General features: G+C 40.8%; 2 long non-coding RNA genes across 32 annotated transcripts in view; one reads left to right on the top strand and one right to left on the bottom strand.

The window, feature by feature from the left end:
• Nucleotides 1–16812, bottom strand: part of LOC113963406 — a 103262-nt gene extending 86450 nt beyond the window's left edge. For 11 of the 29 annotated variants that reach the window (XR_003532793.1, XR_003532790.1, XR_003532792.1 and 8 more), the window contains exons 1-6: nucleotides 16554–16812; nucleotides 15092–15212; nucleotides 11809–11883; nucleotides 9143–9213; nucleotides 6208–6432; nucleotides 6035–6113 (exon numbers count right to left, since the gene is read on the bottom strand). This is a non-coding gene — a long non-coding RNA (uncharacterized LOC113963406). Of the gene's footprint in view, nucleotides 1–626; nucleotides 2874–3685; nucleotides 3769–4110; nucleotides 4225–4248; nucleotides 4780–6034; nucleotides 6114–6207; nucleotides 6433–9142; nucleotides 9214–11808; nucleotides 11884–15091; nucleotides 15213–16553 lie in introns of those variants that run through there. The other 18 variants (XR_003532805.1, XR_003532801.1, XR_003532814.1 and 15 more) reach the window with 16 other exon arrangements.
• Nucleotides 1–20608, top strand: part of LOC113963407 — a 47003-nt gene that overhangs the window by 9444 nt on the left and 16951 nt on the right. Inside the window, exon 4 of one of the 3 annotated variants that reach the window (XR_003532816.1) lies at nucleotides 15294–15822. The exons of 1 other annotated variant lie outside the window; for it this stretch is intronic. This is a non-coding gene — a long non-coding RNA (uncharacterized LOC113963407). Of the gene's footprint in view, nucleotides 1–15293; nucleotides 15823–17132; nucleotides 17223–20608 lie in introns of those variants that run through there. One more of the 3 variants, XR_003532815.1, reaches the window with a different exon arrangement.

Genomic DNA, 20608 nt, shown 5'->3' with positions numbered 1-20608 from the left:
CTGACAGCCAAGGCTCCTGGATCACCACAGATCCTGCTGTGAGATCCTTCAGCAGCTCTTCAGGGTCAACAGTAGGTCTCACTCCAACTGTGAATATTTTCCTTTTATCACCTGCAATCTTTATCACTTTTTCAGACTATTTAGGAACAGGTGGACCAGCAAAAGTGCCAGTACAAACTTTTGTGAGGTGGCAATGTGAAAACTGCCCATTAGTCGCTATACTGTTCCTTATCTTCTAACACTTTACTAATCCACAAAGAATTTTAAGTGACTCTATACTTCATTTTGTTAACAGTTTTTGGTTACGGAACTTTTAAAAAACTTTTTCACTCTTTTCTGTGAATCTGTTGACTCCTTCAAATAACTTGCAAAGCTCTAAGACAAAACTACTTGTAGAAAAGCCAAGACAATGGTCGCCTGTTACACCTATCAATGTTCCTATTAACTGTATTCTTTATCATATTTACTGGCATTTTGTCTGTCATGGTAGCCAGATTTTTCAGTTCCATTAGTTCATGACCAGCACTAGAGTCCTTTTTAAAACTAGGGTCAAATTCGTTACTTTCCATTCCTCTGTTATCAAGGCTAATTTAAATGACAGATTACAAAACACAGTGCATGGCTCATCAATTTAATTTCTGACCTTTTTCTAGGACTACTGAATGAACATGTTATTTGGCAATTTATTAAAAGTTTATTCTATCAATTTGTTAAAACATCTTTTATTGATATTTCAAATCTGAACTATTCCCTGTAAAAAATTATTTCCATGTAGGGATGTCCCTAATCTCTATCATAAACCTTGCCAATGCAATGAATTCAATTGTTTCTTTCTGTGATGGCTTTGTCTTCAATATTCTCCTTAACCACAATTATCTCTTAAACTTACCTCCTTACTAGCAAAACTTACACTTGAAAAAAATGGGGTTTGGCTTTTAGAATTTTAGTCCATTGCATTTGAAAATCTTTTTGTTCTGCCTTATAATAGGTCTACATTTAACTTGCCAGAATTGTGCTCTTTTCTGCTTTGTTTGCTTGGATTTTAACTTTTTTAAAAAGCTCTGTTAATTTCTAGTAATTTCCATTACTGTTGAATTGTGTAAGATAATTCTTATTCAACTGGGTTAGACTCAGAAAACAAAGCCCCTGTGAATTTTTTAATATTTATTTCAACTATATCTTCATTAGTATGCAATTCTTTTTTACACAACACTGGGCCTTTTTTCATTTTATTTTAATCTTTTTCTCTCCTACAAGTACGAGAAACTTGAATATGATATCTCACTACTGAATGGTTCTTCTATTTGTTGTGTGCTGATCTTGACTAAATCAAGGCCTGTCCCCCTCTTCTGGATTCTCTAGCTCGTTTGCCCAAAAAGTAGTTCTTGATGATATCTAAATACACAGCCTGTGCAAGATGGCGTAATGCAGCAGAATGTTAAGTTTATCCAGTCTGTATATATGTAACCAAGGACTCTTGCTTCAATCAAGCTTTTGGGTTGTACAGCCTCTCCAGTCTCCCACAGTATTTCACAGCAACTGTCTCCATCCCATCAACTAGCCCAGAGCTCTTATTAAACTTCTCCAACTCAGCTACAGAACCACTTGTAATTAAGCTTTTTTGTTTATTCTGATAAAATTATTTAACTATAATTTCTTTGGTACATACAGCATCATTTGTCTGCATAGTCTAATCTACCATCTCTGTATCAGCCAGGCACTAAACATTCCATCATCTCTGTATGACCTATACTCTGACATTTCATTGTCCCTTTGAAAGAAAAGAAAGGGTTACATGCAGGCCCACTTACAGAAAGAGGCTGACATACCTGGGGAATTTCTAATGGAATTCATCCTTAACACTCTTCTGAAGAATCATTACCCTCAGGGCACAATGGAAACAGAGTACTATGAGATAGCAATGTGCCAAGATGCCAAATAAAAACTAGTCTAAGTTCCTTCTCAACAAAAATCAGATGGCATTTGAAAAAAAGACTGACAAATGGCACAGTTGCGGTTATTCAAGATTTCTGTACCAAGAGAGGCTGTGTCAGAAAGTGAATGAACTAAGGATGCTATTGAAGTATAAAAAGTCCTTTAACCTTCTGCACACACTGCAGAACTTTGTGATATTTGCATTTACTTCCTTATATGAGGAGGGAGAATCTGTTCTTACAGCTATAGAGAAGAGAAGAGAAGAGAGGGATGCTTTCAGGATACAATGCCAGTAGCTACTGACTTGAGTTTGACAGCTGAGAAGGCCTCTGAGGCTAGCATTTTTTCTGTTGGCTGCAACTCACTTCTTTCCCTTTTGTGAGGCCTCTAGTTGGAGAACCTTCTTCCTGCATTAAATATGACGTGACATTAGGCACAACAGAATCCAACAGCTACACTACAGCATCCAGCGGGTATTCATTATTATTTATTTATTACCATAAATCTTGAATGGTCTTACCCTGGACCACTTCACATTACGCTGGACCATGAATAAACACAAAACAAAATATAGATGTGCTTAAATTCTACATAAAGAGACAACAGAGAAACTATGGCAGAGTACAAATGCAATGACACAGTACTACTGTGATAGGTGTTGGCATTAATATACCTACAATATATCTGTTGTCTAGTGAGATTGTTTTAAGCTTCACAGTACATAAAACTTTTAAGAAGAAATTTAAAGGAAGATAGTGAACATTTCTGTTTATGAAGAAGTCAACCAACACATGAGAGGCAGCCGAGAAGAAAATATCCAGTGTGGTCTGAAAATGTAATGATTGAATGATGGAAGTTGGCATCCTATGTTGATCAAAACCAGAGTCAAACTCTTGATATTGAAGGAGAGGTATCAGGTAGAAGTAGTCTTGATGGGCCTTGAAAATAAAGACAGATAGCTTATCTTTATTGCTTTAAACTGAAGGAGGAAATTGAAAATATCAAAGGAGTAAGTTTGGAAAACAGTATTTACAGTAGTGTAACACTTTGACTAGCTAACAAGCATGGCAAGGCTGCAATTTGTCAAAGCAAAAGTAAGAGATTTTCCAAGAAAGACATGATCCATGAAAAACCTGGCTGAAAAAATAAAATCGCGTGACAGAGAAGAATGACCATCCCTAAAAGACTGGAAAAAGATTCCCAAATGCAGATTTACCCTAGATTTGATGACAAAACAAATGACAGCATGACAGTGTCTTTCATAGAGGATGCAGAGAGATTTTCTGAGGGCATCAACCTATATATGAAAAAAACTACTAACAGAAGACCAATAGTTCTAACTGGAAATAAAGAACTGAGAGCACTGTTGAGGAAAATTTTCATGCATTACATCTGCTTAGGATTGGAAAACAAGAGGTATAGGAAACACAAAACATTGTTTTTCCTATAAATACTGTGAAATGAGAAAATTTTTTCATGTCACATTTATTACTAACTTATTACAGCTATCTTTGCTGCCATGTTTTGACTTTCAAGGGTTGAAGAAAAACAATGTTCATGATGTTAGATTATGAGGAGTGCCTCATTCGACATAAAGACATGCTACATCCAGTTTGAAGACAGGACAGTCATGATACAAGCCACGTGCAAACAGCAACAGAGAAAAAGATCTCACAAACTTACAACTAACATGCTTAATGTTCAGGCACATTCCTTTGCTTTTCTTCTCAGTGCACAGAAGGAAACTTACTCTGTTGCTGTAGTTCAGGATTTCAGCTCTTGAGGTATTCTCAAGTCCACACAATGTGTAGCTGTGCAGCAAATGCCCACTCCCTACATTCCAAAACATCATCTCCTCTTATCTTATTTCTTACTTTTCTCCTGGTTTCAGTCTTTTACAGCATCACAGTATAGGTTAAACCAAAGAAACAATCAGATCAGGTGCTCAACAACAGAGGTTAGCAGCACTGAGTAGTGGAAAGCTGGTACAGCTCCTCCTGTAGCAGGAGACAATTCAGAGTTCCTTTTCTTCCAAGCATTTGTAGCAGCACTACTGCAGGCAGAACAGAGCTATGCCCCAACACTATCTCCCTCAAAGTACTGGGAAGGTGCCGTCACGGGAAGGAGAAGCAGTCACACCCAGGTGATCTGTCTCTCAGTGGTGAGGAGTGAAAAATATCGGATACAGATGAAACATCCAGGGGATTCCTCATACCCCACTCACTGGCACATCACTTTCCTTCCTTTTCTCCTCTGAAACTAGTTCTGTTCTGAAGCACTTCTTTTGGTCTAGAGAACAGCTAAAGAGCTGTGTTTAGGTTGGTTTTGGTTTTTTTTGCAATCACCTAATCTCCCTCTACTTTTCTTTCTTTTCATGCAAGTAAGAATATATATGGCCAATAGGATCAAAAGGTAAAATCAGTAAACCAATAGTTCTAAACATTTTAAAAAAATATGCCAATCAATTTTTTTTATGCAAAATGAAATATCCAATGTTCTCAAATCGTGATTTCATTGCATATTGAGAAATCTGCATTTCATTTTATATTGCAAAATCTCAACAGAATCACTATCAAAGTTTTTAAACTAGAACTCTGAAAATTCCCATCCTGTAACGAACATAATAAAATTGTGGTTTGAGCACTGTTGAAGATGATGCATCTCAAAATCATTAAGTTTTGTGTTAGAACAAGAAATTACAGCTTCTGCTTAGCACTAATTTTATTTAGCAACCTAGTGTCCTCTGTTCTTAGTTGTAACTGTCACCTTGAATCCTCAGTTTATACAGGTAATTCACAACTAGTCAATGCATCTTCTTCGAAACTTCAAAGTCCTTATCCTCCCCTCCAACAGAAAACGAAACAAAAACCAAAACCAACCAACAAAAAAAAAAAGTAGAGAAAAGCAGTTACCAAACGTTTTAAACTTAAATCTATAATATATTTAGTGCAATGAAAAATACCAGTAGCTATGCATTTAGTTCTCCTTTCAAGTGTATTTTTGCCATCCAATTTCTGGTTCTGTGTTTTCTTTGGGGTTTTGTTTCTGTTTTCTTTTTTTTAATTGGAGTCTTTAGTCTGCTTCTGATCCAAGTCTGATTTCTTCTTTGGTCATGCTCTTTCTTCAAATTATTTTCCTTTCAATCTGCTCTTGTGCCAAGCAATAAAAATAATCCCATCTTCCTTAACCTTCGCTCATCAATTACTATGTCCTTGCTCCGTGAGACAGAATCTCTAACTGTCCTTACACACAACTCCTCTAGACCTTTACAGCCCCTTGATATTCACAAATTCAGTAACATTTCCAGTTTTTCAATTTTTTTGACACTAAGGCAATTGAAAACATTCTTCAATTTGAATACCAGAAAGGAAATACAACATCATAAAAAAGGGCATAATTTACAATACTCTTTTTGTTATACAGGGAAATCCCTACATATAGTTTTTGCTCATTTGTATATAAAAATAGGAGTCAAAGCAATGACTGTACCCATAGCTACAGGAAAAGAACTTCCTCCTTAATGCAAGGATAGATATTTATAGTTATTTTGGGGCAAATCCATTGATATATGATAGGGGTAATATGTAGTTCCTGCCTAAAACTTAGCTAATCAGTTATGTATGATCAAATTCACTCATAATGCCAGCTCAGTCAAATTTAACCAAGTTACACTGACACGAGTGTAAGCGTGTATTTATTAAAATGTCAATGTTCAACCCAGCAAGACAATTATCTCAGTAAATCAGTTTGCATTATCTACACAACTATTAGCGATATAAACGGTTTTATAGAGCTATAAGTTTCAGAAAGTTTATGGGTGAAAATACAGAGCAAGTCACAGACATGCTATTCTGAAAATAAAGAAAATAAACAAATTAAAAGTCTCTACCTAATTGCAGTACAGAAGGACTTGAGGTTTCCATGTTGAATTACCCAAGAATAATGAAATCCTTTAACGAGTATACTTTATATATTTTCTAAAATGAACTGAAGTAATTTGACATAAGTCAAACCTCTTGATTCTCTTTTTATCATCATTAGATTGTCAACATCAGTAAAGACTAACTATTGAAAAAGTCAATCATTTCAATGTACTTACAGCTGAATTTTCTCATGTGACCAACTATCCACAAAGCCTCAGTGCCATTAAGAAGTTTTGAGGAATATAGTATTTGGTACTGCCAAAAAAACATAATTAAAAGAATGCATGTAAATTATAATAATTTTCTAATTAGAAATGTTTTATGATTAGTTCATGTCTACAATACATACATTATCCCAAAAGGCAGGTTCCAGCACAATCAATGATACACTGACAGAATTCACAGTTAGGAGTCACAGTGGGGTCCTGATCTTGCAACTGAACTTTCACGAAAAGAACCCCGCACTACTGTAGAATCTCCTGAATTTCAATTGGGCCCTACCCACACATAATCAATTACAGTCTGCCTATGTGGGAGTAACAACAGCGAGAACAGGACCTGTTCCTCCACACACCTGCAAAAATACCAAGATTAAAAAAAATAAAATTAGTAACATGCAGCAAAACCTATTGATAGCCTGTTTTATTACAGCATTTAACACATAATAAAGGAGTTCCATACACCTCTAAGTTGCATATTATTTACAGGAATTTTCAGCTCGTTCTTTAAAGAATTTTGGCTTAAAATTGCTTGTGGATTTTACACGTAGTGGCAGCACATTATGGGAGCTTTTACTGATACATACTTGAAATATAAATTTTTAATTATTATTTTCTCAAAATTATTTATCCTAGTTTCTTTGGTCTATTATGCAAGTCACTTTTTAGTCCTTAAGCCTTCCTAAGATCTGTCCCACAACACCCATTTTAGGGACACAGCATAGGCCTGTGAATTTATTGAGGTGTGTGTAATTGTGAAAGTGTCTGACCACACAGAGTAGCATCCAAGACCAAAGTCTTTGAAAATACATAATAAAAAGCAGTTTAGTGTTAGTCATTTTTAGACTAAAAAGGAGTAGCTTTTTGGAACAAAAATCCTCATGAAAATCAGTGATAATTAATTATTTGCTACGTTTAAGCACTTAGTGAAGGTGTTTAAAACACAGGAAGCACCCAACATGTTAAACAAGAATATACCACCACTTTGCTGCTCACACAAAACTTAACATTCATAATTTGACCTTACTCTTCTTATTAAAAACACATTTATACTGATGTTTAAAAGGAAAATGCTATAAGTTACAATGTTTTTATATATTATAAACCATTTAAAAGCAAGTTAGCCCTAGGTTTCATTAAATAATATTTAACAGGTGACACTATGCAAGACTGATGGTAATACAGCTTATAAGAACCTAAGAACCACCAATAGATACTATAAACATGCAGAAAACATTTCTTCATTCCTGTAATACAGATAGCATTGGGGAAACAATTATATTTAAAAAAAAAAAAAAAGAAATCTGGGACCAAATGGAAAGGTTTGGGAATCTAACAGAAAACCCAAAATTTTCATAAAACACAATGCAGGTTTGGTTTCGATATTTTTCTTTTTTTTTTGGTAATGATGAGTTGGTCTCCTCTTGGCTTTGATTTCATGAAAAAAACTACAGGAAAATTAGCAGAAAAAGGAAAAGAATATCACAGGTTTTTGTTCCTTGAAAACTGGGCAGGAGGACAATCAAAAAAGTTGAAATTTCAGGATGGTTATCTTACAATAATAAACTGGCAGTGTTTCTTCTCATGTTACTGCTTTTAAATTTCACATTTCATATGTATGACTCTTAGGCTTCTGTTACTCTGAGAAATTCTACTGTTTCTAGAGAATACGCTACAGCACTACAGTTCTGTTTAAAAACTGTTATATCTTGACCCCTGTCTAACATTCCACAGAAAGTTTAAAAGTATCAGACATGTGCCAAATCAGTGCACCTACACAGTGAGTGAAGCAGTACCTCTGGCAAGTGTAATCCCATTTCTCATTGACTGAGATGAATGGACAGACCAGACCTTTCAGGACAATTGTGACAAAATCATGCAGCTACAGATTTAGCATTTCCCAAGTTGCAATGCAATGTGGTAACCTGATGCAGCTTGATCCTAATATTGTTTTCTATCCCTGTATCTAGCTCCACATCTTTCTTCACAATTGAAGTTAATTGGAATACAATGCATATCTTCTGCACTGTTCCAAGAGTGTAGGTTGTAGGATGGGTCAGGGACACATAGCAGCAGTCTAAATTACAGTCAGTTTCTGAAGAGAGCTGAAAACACAGTTTAACAATTTTGACAGCCTAAGAGTAGCTCAGAGGTAACATCCAAACAGTCAAAGAAATGAAAAAATGAAGCTGTCTCAACAGTTCCCTTCTCTGACATGGACAGGAAAAACATGTTTCTAATCCAGGTATAGAAATTACTGTAAAATGGAATGATTCTCAAGCGGTTTGGGAGACTAGAAGGCCCTGGCAAAATCAAGTTTTTTTCATGACCAGCAGAAGTAATGAAGTCTAGTTACCTATCAGCAAGCTTGTAGGTGCCACCAACACACTTCTGTAGAACCCCGGTCTGAACCTAGCCTGGCTGTTTTCCCATTCCCTTCTTAACAGATTTCCCCAAATTCCAGCTTCTGACATTTAGCAGAACAAGAGGCAGCTCACATTGTGGCTAGGTCTGAACTACACATGTGTTGACTGGCAGACCAATCAAGCATGCCGACCTGCAAGTCAACAAGTTGAACAGAACAGAAAATTTCTGAGTCCGTGCTGCAGCTTTTTCTACCCTGGGGGCACTAATTTGAGTCCCTTCTCTACTCACAGCTGCTAAGTTTCATTCAATTTGCAGAAACTTGACTTCGTGACCTCTAACTCTATATCAAATAGAGCTGAAATTAAGCTGTGGATTCAAAAATTATTAGGAGATAACATGATCCTATATATCTTATTTTGTTCAGAAACTAGGCATGAAAACCTTGTAGCATAATCATTGGAAAAATAACTAATGATTCTTATGTCATTTATTGTTTTCATTGAGGAGTTACACAACAAAGTCAGCTATAACAGAACACAGATTTTTATGCGGTGATAGCATAAATGAATCCAGAGAATGTAGAGACTGTTTCAATAAAATGGGCTTTGTTTTGCCACAGTGAACACGGTCCTAAATACAGGTTGCTTCAAGAAGGTGAAAATTTAACAAAATACAATTTTATATTTCTTTTTAACTTACCAAGAGTATAACTGACTGCCCTTTGTGGAGATCCCTGCTTCTCTTCCAACTCCATGCTGTCTTTCCTAAGGCTTAAGAAAAGTTCAGTGATACATAGTTCAGTAAAGCAGTGCCATCAAGTCTAATCAAAGTCTATTCAGTATACCTGGATTTTGTAGAGTTTCTGGTTGGTGGAGTTTTTATGGGTTTGTTTTGTTTTGGCTTAGTGGGTGTTTTTTTTTAATAAATATAGTGCTTTTTAATGGATCACTTTAAAATTCTGATCTCAGTACCTGGATGGAGATACTGGTATTCCAAATTAAGGAATAATTTTTAATAATATGCAAATCCCAGTTCCCTTCTCTATACATGGCATCCACAATGCTCTGCTTACCCTTTCTATTGATATAGCACTAAATTTTGACTTGTGTCAAAATTTGACTTATGTCAAGGCATAGTTGCAATCAGAAGGTTTTATTTGTTGCTGGATTCCAGGAACTGATGAAAGAAGGAAAGAAATTGAAAAAGTATAATGACCTCTCTAAAACTTCAGTAAAAAGAAGAGAGACAAAGAATAATCAGTGTGGAAAAGTTAACAGAAAACTGGACATTAGAGGAAAGGTTAGCAGGACACAATGGGTATAAGAAGAGTCAGGGAAGTGAAAGTGATTTGACCAAAATGGAACAAAAGAAACAAAATTATATTCTTAGCAGAGTAATGAAAATGAGCTTTTCAAAACTGTTTTGAGATTGGCCCATCTCTTCTTCTACTGAAGTAAAAGCATTACATCAATTCAAAAAATGCTTTAGGAAAACCTCAATGCCACTTTACTTGAACTATTCAACTTTAAGCATTTGGAGTATCTAAACTCTGCTCAGTTAAACAACTAAAGTGCTTAGATTTGAAAATAAATGTAATGATATTGTAATCATTCACTGTGTCAGTCGTATTGAGCACACATTCAAATCTGAGCCCCAACTGCTTACCCAAATAACAGGTAGACTCACACTTCGGTGCTAGTCTGGATCCAGTCTATTGGTTACCAGATAGGCAAAGTCAAGTACAAGAGACATAAAAGATCACTGTGGATTCAGACTCTTCTCTGAAAAGCCATGCTCATGCAAGTATTTTAACTTAAATACAGGATTAATTGTTTGGTGAAGCAGAATGTAAATAGTTAAGTGCTTAAAGTTAATTCAAGAATCAGCTTCCTAAAAGAAAACTAACGAAAAAGTGGTCGAGAAAGAACAAAGAAATGGATTGTTGAATCTGTATTAAAAATAAATGACCTCTGGGTTACATCTCAATGCACTGTGCCTGAAAAACTGCTGCTTCTTTCTGGCTTAAGTGTTAAACCTGGTTTTTAAAACATGTAATGGTAAAGAACCCTGGCAAAGGTTAAATTAGTTCAGTGGTTGACACCAGTACTAAAGTAATTCTTAACACAGGGTGTAGTTCAGATATTGGTATAAAGGGTTCACCATCTCTCTTGACTGTTTAAACACACTGGCATTTCCAAACCCAATTTGGTAAACAGCTGGAACAGGGTTAATAACCTCTATTCCAACAGGAAAAACTGTGGAAATCATAAGCCACTAACAGGGTTCTGTCCCTTTTAGTTCTTACTCTACAATAGTTACTAAAGGGAAACAGTTATTGAGCCATTTGTTGAAATACCAAAAAACATTTAGGGCATCTCTCAGCATTCTGTGAAGTTCTGACTACTGTAATCTGTTTCCTGAACTGCATTGTGTGCATTCTTATTTTAAACTGTCACCTATCTAAATTACCACTAAGCCAAACTCAATGCTCAACAACTATATTCTCACATGCAAGCCCCTGCTACCAATATTCCATCCTTTATCTATAGCTGTAAAAAAAAAAAAGGGAACTCACTGGTTTTAAGATACATGTTTAATAAATCCATACATATAAAAATCATTACTTAATTATTATTAAGAGTAAGACTAAAGACCTGATAAGGCAGCGAATTAGAGAGAGAATTATTTCCTCTGTAGATTCAGTTACCTTTTCTTAAAATGGCTAAACAAAATAATATTTTGTTCTCAGAAGAATTATGAGCACTACCAAAATTCTATAAACGTTGTGAAGCTCAGAGTTCAAAATTTCCCAGAAATTGGGAAACTAGAGAAGCAAATGAACAACTTTCATCAAGTTGTCTTACAAGAAATAAACTGAACAGCAAAAGAGCAAACAAATTAGTACTAGCTAAGAGAATTTCCAGATCCCTCACTCCTCCATTCATTTCAGTAGCATTTCATTTAAATGCAGGCATACGTATCTGCAAAGTTTAAGCTTCAGTCTTTCAAACAGCTTCACATATCTGAACTTCACTCTTCTAAGTAGTGCTGCTGATAAAACTACTCGTGAACAGAGTCAAGCACAAGGACTAACACTAAAGAAAATAATAAAGAAATTAGCTAATGAATGCAGGGTATCACTAACAATTATTTCTGAAAAGTGAAGGATAGCAAGGAAGAAAGCAAAGCTTGAAAAATAAAGAGCTGATATATGGGGGGTGGAGGAGAAATTAGGTTATGATCCCAGAAATTACCCTAAAAAATTTAACTTCAATACCTATAAAATAACAGAATCAATGCTAAGCAGAAAAAAATAATAGAGCATCTCTAACTTAACAGTCATGACAACCACGCTATTTTCTCACCATTTGATGAGTCCTCTTCAGTTCCAGGCTGAAGTTCATGGATGCTGTGGAGAAGATCACTTGGCAACTGCTCTGCTGTAATTAATCCATGAATAAAGAATAGGCTTCAGTTTTCACAGATACCGAGCCAGCACTTTTCACAATCATTAAATTCACAAAAATATTAAAACATTTAGAAGTTACAGTTAGGCCATTTTAGCAAAATTTTACCACAGAACCTAAGTTTAATACCAAATTCTTTCTTAAATCCTCAGGGACATGTTCATTATTATGAGTCAGGCCTATAGGTATTGGAGTCAATATTAAAAGATGTGAATGAAATATAGTAAATTCAACCTTTTGACAACTACATCATTAGTCTTTATGCTACACTGAGCATTTTAGAGGCTTAAAAAAAAGCTAAATGGAAAGTGTGCTATTGAAAAATCAGGAGGTAAAAAAAAAAAAACAAAAAAAAGCAATTTTATTTTTGATCTGCAAGTTCATAGGAAGTCTAATAAAGTATATGCAGGTCCTCAGCCAGCACATACTTCTTGCAGTCCTTACAGTCTATAGAAGCATCCCTAGATCAGGTCTATTCTGGCAAATTCAAAACTCTGTTTTCATTGTACGGTAGTAAATTATGTCCACTTCAGTCCTTTCTAGATGACAACCTCTATCATTGCTAGCAGATTGAAATTGCAAAAGCAATTCCAAATCCTGTATTTGTCAGGGCAAATCAGAAACCGAAGAGCTACAGAAGGAAGTAGAACATTCACACATGAAAGAGGATGTCCAACTACAGGCAATAGGTTATTAAACTGAAACTTTAAACTTCAAGTGATACAAAATTTACAGAGGAGGCCTGAAGGGAGGCTTAGGTGAACCTATAACAGGGATCTAGAAGGCTGGATGAAAATCAGGGGCAAGGCAGGGCTCAACTTAGAAAAATAAATAGAAAAAAATTCAAACTCCCACTGGCTGTATGCCCATATACAATACAAACACAGAAATACACACCAAAGTAATATGTAGGAGTGCAATTATTATAATTATGTGGGTGCATCTTAGTGCCCCCAAACTGGTCTAACTTACCTAGGAACTGATCCAGATGAAATGGAATAACATGCAAGAACCCAAGCAAGCCAAATAATCTAACTAAAAAGTTACATGGTAATGACACAATGCCAATTTTCATTACAACAAATTCCTCTAATCCTCACAGTTGTAAAATAAATCTTAGAAACACATAGCAAGGTAATTTGTAAAGCAATGTGTGCCTGAGTCAGAAGACAGCCTGCAGCTTTCTAACCACTCCTAGCTTCTGTCCTTTCAGCAGATAAGTACCTTGCTTTGGTTTTCCACCTCTCAGCTGGACTAGACAATTCAGTATATCCAAGCACAAAGTCTGCTGCATATAGGAAACTCTGAGTATGGGAAGCTGTGGGGATGTCATCTCAGCAACACAGATTATATCATAAGCCGCTCTCTCTAATGATTTTCTCTAGACTTTTAATTTACAAATTCAGGGTCTCAAGATCCTCCAGGGCCTAAATCCAGGATTCCCAAAGAAGGGCCTACTAGGTCTCTAGACTGGATCCAGTTGTTAGCAGTTTCCTTCATCCAACATAAGAGAACCTATGCAATGAATGGGAAAAAAAGCTATCATTTCCAGAGACAGAACTTTCAAAGGGCTGGTGCAAGTCTAAGGAAATGCCTAGAAGCTAAGGGCCATCAGAAACCTAATTGCACCTTGCCTGAAAAACAAAACATGTTATTTCAGCCTTGCCTCACTAACATAAAGACATTATGTATATGTATATGTATATGTATACGTATATGTACATGGAAGAAAAGACAGAAAAAATAAACTGAAAATATTCAACTGCACATGCTCATTCCCCTGGCAACAAGAGAATAGCTAATATGACAAATGCTGGTCATGTCACTCATTACAGTATGAGGAGATTCTCTGACAATTTAATGGCACTCTCTGAGGAGAAGAACTGAAACATAGGACAGGCACTACTAGGAGGTGTTCAGATAGGCCTGTAATGAGAACTGCACTAGGAAAGGAGTTCATTATAGAAACTGCAGCTTAACCTCATATTTGCTACCACAGCAGAGAAGAGTTCCACCACTCTAATAAGCCCAAGTGGTTTGGAATGGAAATTTGATCTAAAGAATTGACATCACTTTTGGTGAGGCTACAAATCCCTTTCTCTCCCTTCTGTCTTCAGCTGTGTTCCTGCTGTGACTTTTTGGCTTCAGTAGTCACTGAGGAAACAAACTGATGATCCTCTCCCAGATGCTACAGCCAGGGAATGCAATACCCACCTCGTATTACATGGATTTTACACTACAGCAATTGCCTTTCTCACTCGTTCTGATTTTCAGTTAAATATTTACCCATTCTGATCCTTAAATTATTTTAATTGTGCATTATTAAAGTTAAGAGATATGCATGGAAGACATAAACCAAGACTATTAAATTAGGTTTATGTTTTGGGCAGTCCTAAGTAATTCTGAGAACAATCATTATGTAATACCAGTATTAGCTTCTTAAATCCAAAATACAAAAGCAGAATAATGAAAAGAACTACTCAATGTGCTTACACATAATAATACACATTTCAGTCTGTACAGGATTGGGGCCTATGTGCATTAAGTATGGAATCTGAAAGCAAGTACTAGATATTAGAGGATGTAAAAATTTCACTTTCATTAAAAATCTTAACAAAATGACATCTGAAAGGATAATAGTGTGATTCATATTAGAGAATACCATGTATCATAGAAACAGTGTATCATAGAATACTGACATACTATTTCTACACCTTATTTCTATACTACAGTTGGAAAAATGGGTGAAAAATAATAGCTAGAATTATTTTAGGGCAAAACTATACATAATCTAAGTAAAGAGAAGTAGTATCAGCAGCATCTTTTTTTTTTTTTTACTGTTTTCACTGCTATTTCTTCTGCAAAGTTTTATTTTCACAAGCACATAACCTTCAGGAAAAAAAAATTAAAAATATTTCTTTTCAGTTGAAAGGCACACTTTGAAAATTTTGCTCAGGGTAATTTTATTAAAAGAAGAGCAAAAATGTAAATGCACTGCAAATCATTTATATTTCCTCCTTATTAATAGAATGGCTTTACGAACTGAAGTTTTTTTATCTGGCTCATTTTCACTGACAACCTGGTTTAAAAAATTAGGAATCTGTTTCTTTAGCAATACCAAACTTCAAATCCGAGGAAAATATAATAACAAATGCCTAATATTAGCTATGTGATTACTTACATGTTGCCTTGCACCACTTTCGTCACTAAGGAGCTCCAGAATTACATACTTTCTGAGTAGCAGTAGTTTTCGTAGCCATGATGGTCTAAGTTCTTTGAGACTAAAGGCTTCGTGTTTTCTACTGTGGTAGTTGGTTTAAAAAAAAAAAAAAGAGACATTACCTCTCCCTTTCAAAAACTTGTTCTGCTTATATTTTTGTCAGTGCAGCTCTAGCAGGGAGCAGTGGAATCATGAAAAGCATTAGGCCCTGAGCCTGCTAATGCTCGTCTGCCAGCAGTCAACCGAGTTCAAGATGACTCGCTCACAGACGTGAAGGGAAGATTTTGAAAGTCAGTGGTAGCAGAGCTCCCAGACTCTTATTATGTACTTTTGAAAAATCTTCCCTGAAGTCATGGGAACAACAGTTTGCAGGTCTTAGGCCTCCGCTTTCTTTTCCCTTTTTAAAAAAGCGCATCAGACTAAAAACAAAACAAAACCACAAAACAGAACAAAACACTGAAGTCAGAAAGCCCGAGGAGCGGCTGGCAGGGATGCGCTGGATCTCCCTGCCGAGGCAGGGTCCGCGGAGCTCCCAGGGAAGGACTCTCCAGCAGACACAAGTCAAGTGCAGACAGCGAGTGGCTCGGGCGGCACCGCAGCCTGCCTTTCCCCCGCTGCTTTCGGCAGCTCCCTAACCTCCATCTCGGCTTCCCCATCCCTGAGCGGGGCTGGGAGCACTACCCGGCCATCAGGTACCTTACGCTCAGTCACAGCTCGGGCCGAAGGGGAGCGGGGGGGAGGATGCGGCGTGAAAATGAAAGTTCGCGTTTTCCCTGAGCGCTCCGTGCGCAGCCGAGGCGGGAGCGCTGCCCCAGTTGAACCTCGCTCCGTCAAGTTCCTCCGAGAGCTTTTTTTTTTTGGTGTGTTTTTTTTCTTTTTCTTTTTTTTTTTCAATTTCAAATGACCAGTGTAGGGCACTCGGGGCCCACTGTGCCCTGCGATGCTCCCACACAGCCCCGCTCCGCCGTTCAGGGGCTGTTCGCAAGCCCGGGCGGGGGGCGGCCGGTGGGGCGCCCCCGGGGCGCTGCCGCCGCGCAGCCGGTGCGGCGGCGGGAGGGGGATGGGGAGCGGCGGCTGCCAGGCGGGATCGGGATCGGGCCCGCGTGCTGCGGGCAAGCGCCGAGCGCTCCCAACCCTCCTCCTGCTGCGGCGGGGTGCGCGGCTATGGGGGGAGACGGGGGGGGACAAGGGGGGTCACGCTGCAACCTGAGCGCTGCGGGAGCCGCGGGGGTCCTTTGGAGGCGCAGGGGGAGGGCGGGGGGGACAACGTGGGGGAGGCGCTGTTCATATTTTCCTCAGGTCCTCTTGGCGCACATCCCCCTCCCCCCGCGGGGCTTCCTTTCCCTACCTTCCCAAAACCCGCTGTCGTCTCCCCCCCTCCCCCGCTATCCACCATCCCCCGTATCCCCACCAGCGCCTTTACCTTGACAAGTTCGCGGGGCCGGCGGAGGTCTCGCTCCCCCTCTCTCTCTATCTTTCTCTCCCTCTCTCGCTCTCCCACACACATCTCTAACGCGCCACCTCTCCCCCGCGGGCCCGGGCTACGGGTGACATTTCTCTCCCTCTCTCGCTCTCCCACACACATCTCTAACGCGCCACCTCTCCCCCGCGGGCCCGGGCTACGGGTGACATTTCTCTCCCTCTCTCCCTCCTTCCCTGCCCCCCCCCCTTTCCCCATTAGCGGCGGTTGGGTCGGGAGCGCGCGCTGAGCGGGGAGGGCGTGGAGCGCGCGCGGGCGGCGGGTGGCGGGCGCGGGGGGGGCGGGGGGGAGGGGCGGCATTGACAGCGAGCGCCGTGTCCGTGCGGCGCTGCCGCCTCAGCCCCCGCGCGCCCCCCCCCCCCGTTCCCGGCATGCCCCGGGGCGGCGGGGCTGGCGCTAACGAATTTGAATGAAGAGCCCTCCGCTCTTTCGGCGCCATTTTCGAGTGATGCCCGATCGCATCGCTGCTGCTGCTGCTGCCGCGGGGGAGGCGCGGGGCGCGGGGGCCGCCCGCCCGCCTCACCAAACTCGCCCCCCTGTACTCTGCGCTATCCCCGCTTACACCCTCGCCGCCGCGCTTCGGAGCGGGTACCACCGCCGGCGGCACAGGCGGTAAGAGCCAGAGGGAGCGGGCGCGGCTGGGGCAGAGGGAGCTGGGCGGGCGGGCGGGCGGGGGAAGCGCGTCTTCGGCAAACGGGGGCAACCTGCGCCCCGCCGCCGGGAAAAGTCACCTCAGGAGCCCGGTGGGCAGCGGGCGGGAAGCTCCCGGAGCGGCGGCAGGTCCTGGGCGGATCTGTCACTTGCTTCCCTCAGCCCCAAGAGCGGGCGAGAGCGGCCGTCTCCTCCGGCAGGTAACCCCGCTTACTCCCCCGGGGCGGCACCGCGCCCGGTCGGGGATCCCGGGAGCCCGGCTCGCACCCGGCCCGGCCCGGCCCGGAGACAGCGGCGGGGAGGCGGGCGGGGGACGTGGGAGCCGCGGGACAGCCCGAGCTTCGGAGGGTCCCCCTGCCCCGCGCTCCCGGGACATGACAGGACAGGCTTTCCCTCATCTCCCCCCACCCCCGTTTCCCAACAACCCTCCCCAGTGGATCCTTCCCTCCCGCCTTCTCCCCCCGCCTCTCCGCCGTGGAAATTTCGGGGCAGCGTTCGGGACACGGAGGCTCCTGCTTCCCTGCTCTGCAGCAGCAGCAGCCAGGATGACTTCCCCACTTACATGCACATCTCCCTTTCTCGCTCGCCGCCCCCCCCCGCCCCCCGCCTCCTCCTTCCTCTCTCCCAGTGTTTTCGTAAGCTGGATTATTGCCCCTTCGCTCTTTCTCTTCCCCGTCCCTTCTCTCTCTGCCACCCCCTCCTCCCCCCCAACCCCCCAAAAAAATAAGAGGACAACCTTCGGGGTTTTTTTTTCTCCGTTTGTTTCCTCTCCATGTTAGCAGATTAACTTCTCCGTTTAAGCGCTTTCTCCGCCTCCCACTCAAGCGTTTAATTTCCCGTGTCGCGATACGGAGCCGCCTTTTGCAGGAACCTGGGTGACGGTCGTGCTGCCACATGCTGTCATATTTATCGTCTCTGTCCCTTTGGGTATTAACGAAGGACCAAAGTGCTCTTCATCGCCTATTGCACAGCGCTATTTTCCCCCCTCTTAGCGTTAAAACGCGAGTTTCCTTCCTGAACTAGAGGGGGGGAAACATAATCCGAGACCATTTAAATCGTGCCAGCTATTTCTGGGTGTTTTTCCTTTCCTCCCACACACCCCAAAAACGAGTAAATACCCTCCCCATAGATAGCCCAGCCTAATACTGTGATCAGAGCTGTCCATTCACCTTCTCTTCTCCGCCTACAAAATTCTCTGTCTCTGTCACCCGGGTCGCTATTTGTCATTGGCTTAGCTATTTTTTGGTGGCTGTTTCTATGTCATTTGTCGGTGGCCAGCAGCTCTCGGTCTCTTGTAGCTGTATGAACGCGATCGTGCTTATTGTGATAGGCGCCGAGATCTCTCGCAGCCTGTGCGCTGCGCGATTCCCCCGCCGCACACACACACACATACACACATAATATGTGACACGATGCCTTTTCCTCCACGACGTCGTTTAACCCCCTCGAGGCCGGGTTTGGCGTGGGTGCTCGCGTTTAGGAGTTGCGCACACAGGCTCACAAGGCATCTTTTTGTGGCGGGAGCGCCGGCGGGGACAGCACCGTGCAGTGGGGCAGGGAGGAAGCTCGGGCGCTGCCAGGCCAGTGGGCTCCTTCACAGCCACAATTTCTAAGCGTTACTTTTTATTCCTCTTCCTACTTCCCTCTTTACTTTCGGCCGCCTGACCTTTTTTTTTAATTATTATTTTAATTTTTTTATTATTATTATTTTGTCCTGAGGAAGGAAGGCGTATGGATATTTTTCCCGATGCCGTGTGAGCGGCGGGCAGCGGGGCTGCCGTCGAGCTGGCGGGCGTTCAGGATGCGCAGCTAATGCAGCATCGGGCCCCCTGTTAAGGCGCCCGTTCAGCGGAGGCTGGAACGGCTGCTGCCCCCCCTGGTTGCCTGCGAGGACGCGGGGCTGGGAGGTTGGACCGGGTCACAGCCTTTCTCCGCTCCTCTTTCCCCCCCCCCCACTGCCCCCCTCCGTCCCCCCGTTACCCCCCCGCGCATCTCTCCGCGGCGTTCAAAGCCAGAAGCGGCCGCCTTGCGCTTTGCACCCTGGCCACCGAAAATAACGAGTTAACCGAGGGACGTAGGAGGGACGTAGAGAAGAGTTGGGGTGCAGAAGTGCTGTACAAAAGATTTCTGTGTACATGGCTGAGAGCGTGTAGTCTTAAAGCAAAATGCAAAACTTAGCGTTTCCAGCATGGCAACTAGATTGTGACTCAAGGTATTTTCTGTGTAATGCAGAAATGCAATAGTTCAAGGAGGTTTTTCTGCCTCTAATCCTTAGTTTCCCTGGGTCCTTTTAATCCAGTACACAAATTATACTTTTTCAGTCTTTTTTTTCCTGGGAATTGCTTCTCACTTTGTCTCCACAATTCTTACCTTTGTGCCTTGATAGAAAATTCAGCTTAATCCTTGAAATTGTGATACTAGTAAGATCTTATTGAGATTTAGCCCTCGTTTCTTTTGATTTGCATGATTACTTTCAGAGTGTTTTCAGAAATGTTTTTAGCAGTCAGTATGGGAATGTGCACAGAGCTGTTTCATTGTAGCTCCGTATACTTTGAGATATCAGGATTTGAAGAGATTTACACTATTCAGCTGTGGAAGTGCACTCACAAACACTGACTTTCACTTTCAATGAAATAACTGTCCTGACTCATAGCTAATTCACAAAAAAAACCCTATAATTCAGTATTGTACAGGTGCATATGCATTTTTTCCCACTATTCAACAGTCATGTTCAATAGAATGCAATTTTTATCTATTTTTCATTTTATTTAAAATCTGTACTTAGCGCATATTTGACTACATGAAACAACTGTTCTTTTAAGCTTTTAATTTCTCAGCTGCACCAGTCCCATATTTTACAATTACATAAAGGTGGGTGTGGCTAAAGTGAAAGCAGTAAGCAATCTAATATCAATATATAATGTATGTTAAGTAGGTTTTCCTTTCTTATATTTGATGTACTCCTTATTTTGAAATATTTGGGGGGAAAAAATCATGTAGCTTAAATAGACCCTTGTAGAGCTGCCTGCATTTTTTACCTTAGTTAAAATGTCAAACATTAACTGGGATTACTTGGCCCTGGAAAAGTTACATTTAGAGGAAATATCAATTGAACTTAAAGATCTAAGCATATATGCTTATATTGATCGGTGAAAGTTGAAGTTCTATGCTTACTAAAACATTGCTTAGATACACCACATAGCATAGTGTGTGTATTAATTTTTTTTTTCTTTGTTTCTTTTCAGTCTAGTCATCTATTTTGATTCTTAGGAAAAACATCCAAATAAGCTTTAGTTGGTTGGGGTTTGGTTGTTTTTTTTTTCCTCCCTCTAAGTTGTACTGAAAGT

Source organism: Neopelma chrysocephalum, unplaced genomic scaffold (assembly GCF_003984885.1).
Source record: "Neopelma chrysocephalum unplaced genomic scaffold, ASM398488v2 Primary Assembly neopelma1_25, whole genome shotgun sequence".
Classification (NCBI taxonomy): Eukaryota; Metazoa; Chordata; class Aves; order Passeriformes; family Pipridae; genus Neopelma; species Neopelma chrysocephalum.
This window is presented reverse-complemented; position numbering and strand designations above follow the sequence as displayed.